Source organism: Anser cygnoides, chromosome W, assembly GCF_040182565.1.
Source record: "Anser cygnoides isolate HZ-2024a breed goose chromosome W, Taihu_goose_T2T_genome, whole genome shotgun sequence".
NCBI lineage: Eukaryota > Metazoa > Chordata > Aves > Anseriformes > Anatidae > Anser > Anser cygnoides.
Window position 1 is genome coordinate 5,821,988 of NC_089911.1, and position 6,000 is coordinate 5,827,987.

Consider the following 6,000-nt stretch of genomic DNA (forward strand, 5'->3'; position numbering starts at 1 on the left):
TTGTGGACTCGGATGAGGGTGGAAAGGCCTTGCAGAGAGATCTGGACAGACCGGAGAGCTGGGCAATCACCAACCACATGAAGTTTAACAAAGGCAAGTGCCGGGTCCTGCACCTGGGACAGGGCAACCCTGGCTATACGTACAGACTGGGCGACGAGACGCTGGAGAGCAGCCCCGCAGAGAGGGATCTGAGGGTTGTGGCTGATAGCAAGCTGAATATGAGCCAGCAGTGTGCTCTGGCAGCCAGGAGGGCCAACTGTATCCTGGGATGCATCAAGCACGGCATCGCTAGTCAGTCGAGGGGAGTGATTGTCCCGCTCTACTCTGCGCTGGTGCAGCCTCACCTCGAGTACTTTGTGCAGTTCTGAGCACCACAGTACAAAAAGGATGTGAAACTGTTGGAGAGTGTCCAGAGGAGGGCTATGAAGATGGTGAAGGGCCTAGAGGGGAAGACATATGAGGAGCGGCTGAGGTCACTGGGCCTGTTCAGCCTGGAGAAGAGGAGGCTGAGGGGGGACCTCATCGCAGTCTACAACTTTCTCATGAGGGGGAGTGGAGAGGCAGGTGACCTATTCTCTGTAATCACCAGTCATAGGACCCGCGGGAACAGTGTCAAGCTGAGGCAGCGGAAGTTTAGGCTGGACATCAGGAAGAGGTTCTTCACCGAGAGGGTGGTCGCACACTGGAACAGGCTCCCCAGTGAAGTAGTCACTGCACCAAGCCTGTCTGAATTTAAGAAGCGATTGGACTGTGCACTTAGTCACATGGTCTAAACTTTTGGGCAGACCTGTGCGGTGCCAGGAGTTGGACTTGATCATCCTTATGGGTCCCTTCCAACTCGGGATATTCTATGATTCTATGATTCTGTGACATATGGTTCTCTCCCTGATAGAATAATAGAAACAAATTTGAAATATTTTACTATGCTTAGTTAGATAGAAGGAAGACTAGAAACTTTGTATGTCTAATGCTACCTTACTCACTAAAGAATCAGCCTTATCTGTAAGACCATACAGAATTGTAACACAGGACGGGGGAAGGAGGTGGGGGGTGGGGGGGGGTGGGGGTGGGGCAAGATAACCTAGGCCTGTAGGATGTGCCTGTAAAGAACAGGTGAGGAAGTCATGGTATTCACGTCTTTGGATACGTAAATAGTTTAGTATGCATGGCTAAGTTGGAACAACAAGGTAAGAAAGCAGAGCATGAGCAAGAACTGGGTTCAAGCAGTGAACATAGTGAGGAAGACTACCGATGACCACCAGAGATCCCCAGAAGACCACCAGTGGAAACAAATGCGCATGTGTCAGGAACATTTATATATTTTAACGAATTATGGGAAATAGTATGAATAAGTTAATTATTTATCAGAAATCTAATGAATATGTATGTTTTAATTGTATATGACCCCTGTAGCCTGGACAATTTGGCACGCACACTAGGTGGAGCGATCCCCTGTGCATCCGGTGCTGCAATTGAAGAATGCCTGCTTTCTAAAACTCAAAAGTGAGTCTTAAGAGAGTTTCTTTGACCAACTTTTACCATATCACTGTCCTGTTCTGTTTTTAATGGCAATAAATTAATCTTCCCCAAGTTGAGTCTGTTTTTCCTGTGCTGCTAATTGGTGAGCAATCTCCCTGTCCTTATCGCTGTCCACTAGCATTTTCATCTTATTTTCTCTCCCTGTCCTGCTGAGGAGGGGAGGTGAGAGAGTGGCTCAGTGGGTAACTGTCAGCCAGCTAAGGTTAACCCAACAAATCAACTGAAACTGGATGCTCTATGGGAGAGGGGATCATATAAGGAATGCAATGGTAACAGGTGATATGGGAGGCATGTACAGAGAATGTGCTTAAAGATTCTGAGTAGCTTATGTTACAGGATACAACTCTAGTATTTATAAGCTAACAGCTTGGCCATGGATTTCCTCCCCATGCCACAAAAAAGCTGATAGCTGCTATTCTTTCTCCGGTTCCACTCATGAAGTTAAGCACATGGTAGTGAACAGCAAATGCTGTAAATGTCATGACTTGCCACATAGTACAAAGCCAACATTAACAACAATAGTCAGTGTACACAGTCCTGTTTATCCTAGAGATCCTAGAAGCCCTTTGTAAACTTCACAGATCACTTTATGACAACCAAGTTAAGGGAAAATGGCCAGGGTCAGAATGAAAACGAGTGCCATGGGCTACCCTTACCCACCCAGTCACAGCCCTCACCAGTGACACAAAACAAACCTTCAGCCATAAGCAGTAAGACTCAAGAATTGGCTTAAAGCAGGTAATAATTGCTGTCAGCTTTTAAGGTGCTGAACATATAACCATTTCTGCCTTAGTCTCTTCCTGAGTAAAATAACTGTTCCATCCAGTGCTGCTGACCATTATTTGTATCTATTTAAGTAAACTGAAACATTATACAATACCCAAAAGTTACAATTTCCATTTTTCTTAGCAATGTATAAGAACATACTTTAATAGCTTTTAAGTTTTGGGACAAATTTGATAATCTACTCTTCATTTTTATTTGCTGTTTTTTCACTACAGCCAGGCAAACATCCCAAATTTCTACCCAGAGAAAAAAGAATGTTCTAAGATTTATTATTAGAAAATAAAGCCAGCATATATAAACAGCAGGACATGCCAATATTATTCTGATTAAGTCTTTCCAATTTTACTAAAACTAATACCAAAACTGAGTAAATACTCAGAACTAGGTTCTTCATATGCCAACACCTAAATCATCTCACAAAGACTGCTCAGTGTAAAAGCAGAATCAGTCACATGAATGCAGTAAGGTGACTGAACAAAACCTCAGTTATTACTGATTATAGTAGTTCGCTTACCCTATAGTAATCTGTGCTGTACACATCTCTAGACATCCCAAAATCCCCAATCTTCACCAGCAGGTTCTCATCAACCAGGCAATTCCGGGTAGCAAGATCTCGATGCACAAAGTGCTGTGATGCCAAGTAAACCATACCAGCTGCAATCTGCTGGGCAATGTGAATCATCTGTGATTGGGTCAGTTCAGCAGGACGGTTGCCTTCTGCCATCAGTACTGCATCTGGTCCATGTGCCCTGCACCAAAATACAAGCTGATGAAGTAATAGGACGCTTGTAAGCTAGAGAAGTGAAAGGCATTAGTGGGCCCTAAACCACAGAAGTGACTCACTCAAAAAAATGACAGAAAGAGCTATAAATTCATTGGTGAAATAGGGAAGAATTTGTCTCTTGTCTTTTTTCCCTTACTGTTTTCTTTCATGGTGAGAAAGACAGGTGGTTTGAAGAGTGTTTCGCAGTGGACAATATATTGCTCATGGGAATAAGGCAGATGATTCATAACAATGTCTAAGTATTAAATTTTTTATTTTTTATTTTTTTCTGGTGCAAGGTTAGCAAATGTAACTGTTTGGTAACTGATGAAAATATTATCACTGTCTAAGAGTGAAAGGCCATGATGTACCATGCATAGAACCACTTTTCCTATGACCAGCATTCCTTACAGGGAGACAGGCCAGTAAGCACTTGCATCTTTTCTTTAAGAAGATAGAGCTAACTTCCTTCTCAGGTGCTGTCTGAGAAACAAATGTAGCAATTTTAGATTTACAATTCTAATTTCACATCCATATGCACAGCATGATACTGATTTTGCTGATTTCAACACTGAGGGTGAGTTCTGCCCAACATGGGAATTCTCAACAATGGGAAGAGGACACAAAACACACTCTAGTTAGAACAACTAAACAGCTTCAGAAATAGTTCTTCAAGATCTAGCAAGCCCCTAAGATACACTAATCAACTGACTCATGAGAAACTTCTATATGTTCTAGGGCAAGGAAAGCCCTTTTGCATTTAGAAAGCCCAACAAAGCACTATAACGTGCTTCATCTATATTGAGGTGTCACATCACAACGATGTCATATATATATTTCACATACTGGTACCCTGAGGATATAGATAAAAATATGCCTATATAGTACCATTTTATGGCAGGCATTACTAGCCAGTCCTTAGCCAGTTAATGAGGTGATCTAACCTCATTCCTCGTTTGATGCACCCTATAATATTCTGAATACCCCTTTGTCCTGGTTTTGGCTAGGATAGAGTTAATTTTCCTCCTAGTAGTTAGTATGGTGCTGTGTTGTGGTTTAACCTGGCCGGCAGCTAAGCACCACACAGCCGTTCATACCACAAGTGGCATACCACTTGGCTGCCTTTGATTCCAGTTCATATTGGAGTTCTAGCATGTCTGGCACTGCAGCACTCAGCAGTGGTGTGACTTCATTCAGGCCACGATACTCCACTGTTAGTCTCCACTCGCCATTAGACTTTCGCACTAGCCATATGGGAATATTAAAAGGTGAATGAGTCTTGCTGATCACTCCTTGGCTCTCCAGTTGACGAATTAGCTGATGGATGGGAATCAGGGAGTCTCAGTCGATGCAATATTGCCGGTGGTGCACAGCTGTGGTAGCGATTGGCACCTGCTGTTCTTTGACCCTCAGAATCGACCATTCAACCATCAAATCCACACAGTCCAATAAACCCGATTGTCCCTTTCCTCTCCCTGGCTGCAGGAAGGGCCCCTCTAATCCTGGTCATAATATTCATTACTGTGTCTGGGGGACTGCCTGCTGAAAATTGGAGCAGAAAGTTTCTCAGATAACCCCCCTTTTGTGATTGTTTTTCCTTGCAACTCACATACCCATGCCTCTAGGGTCGAGGTAGATTTTTCCATCCCATTTTCTCATGTCCTCTCCATGGTCACGTAGGTAAAACCACAGGGTGGCACGGGGTGTGTACCCACCATATCATCTTCCTTGAACAGAAAGACGCTTACCCCTAATAGCTGAGACACTGGTTTGTACAGGTGGGGAGGAAGATAGATTCTCTTTAAGTTGGTGGACCTCTTCAGAAAGTTTCTCCAGAGTATTCTCTTTGTTATCTTTGAATTGGTGGAATTCTTGAGAAAGTTTTTCCACAGCAGAGATGCAGGCCTGTAGGGAAGAGAGACTTTCTTTGTACTGCCAGAGTTGTTCAGCCAATTCATCCACCGTGGGTTCCTCATGCTCTTTCCAGGTCATTACTGCCAATGAGCTGGCATATGATGATGGTGAACTCCGTACAAACTTCCTCCACATGGGTATGTGTATGCTTGACTTCATCTAGATCTTTGGATAGCTGGTCATTGTCTAGGTCATCATAAATCACCTCCCGTACGGCTAATTCCCTCGGGTACCGGATTCCCTTCTCCATGGTGGTCCATTTGCCTGGTAGACATACAAGATCTTCCTTGAAGGGAAGGACATACAAGTCCATGGGGCCTGGTGGGATTCATCCCAGGGTGCTTAGAGAGCTGGCTGATATCATCGCAGGACCTCTCTCAGTTATTTTTCAATGGTCTTGGGAATCTGGAGAGGTCCCAGTAGACTGGAAGCTGGCAAATGTTGTCCCAATTTTCAAGAAGGGTAAGAAAGAAGACCCTGGCAACTACAGGCCTCTCAGTCTCACGTCAGTGCCCAGTAAAATTATGGAGAAGATTATCCTTGAAGTTATTGAAGCGCACCTGGGGGACAATGCAGTCATAGGTCCCAGACAACATGGGTTCATGAGGGGTAGGTTCTGTTTGACTAACTTGATTTTCTTTTATGATAAGATCACCCATCTAGTCGATTGAGGGAAGCCAGCTGATGTGTTCTTCTTGGATTTCAGTAAAGCTTTCAATACAGTTTCTCATACGATCCTACTGGACAAAAAGTCCAGCATACAGCTAGATAAAAACATCAAACGATGGGTGAACGACTGGCTAACGGATATGGCTCAAAGCATTATGGTAAATGGGGTTTATATCAGGCTGGCAGACAGTCAGCCAGTGCTCCATTTTAGGGCCAGTTCTTTTCAATATTTTCATAAATGATTTGGATGTAGGACTAGAAGGCGTTTTGAGTAAATTTGCTGATGACACTAAACTTGGAGGAGTTGTTGACTTTGTTGAGGGTGGAAA

General features: G+C 43.8%; 1 pseudogene; it reads right to left on the minus strand.

The window, feature by feature from the left end:
* Positions 1-5,315, minus strand: part of LOC125181697 (BDNF/NT-3 growth factors receptor-like) — a 153,704-nt pseudogene extending 148,389 nt beyond the window's left edge.
* Positions 5,316-6,000: the final 685 nt, after the last annotated feature.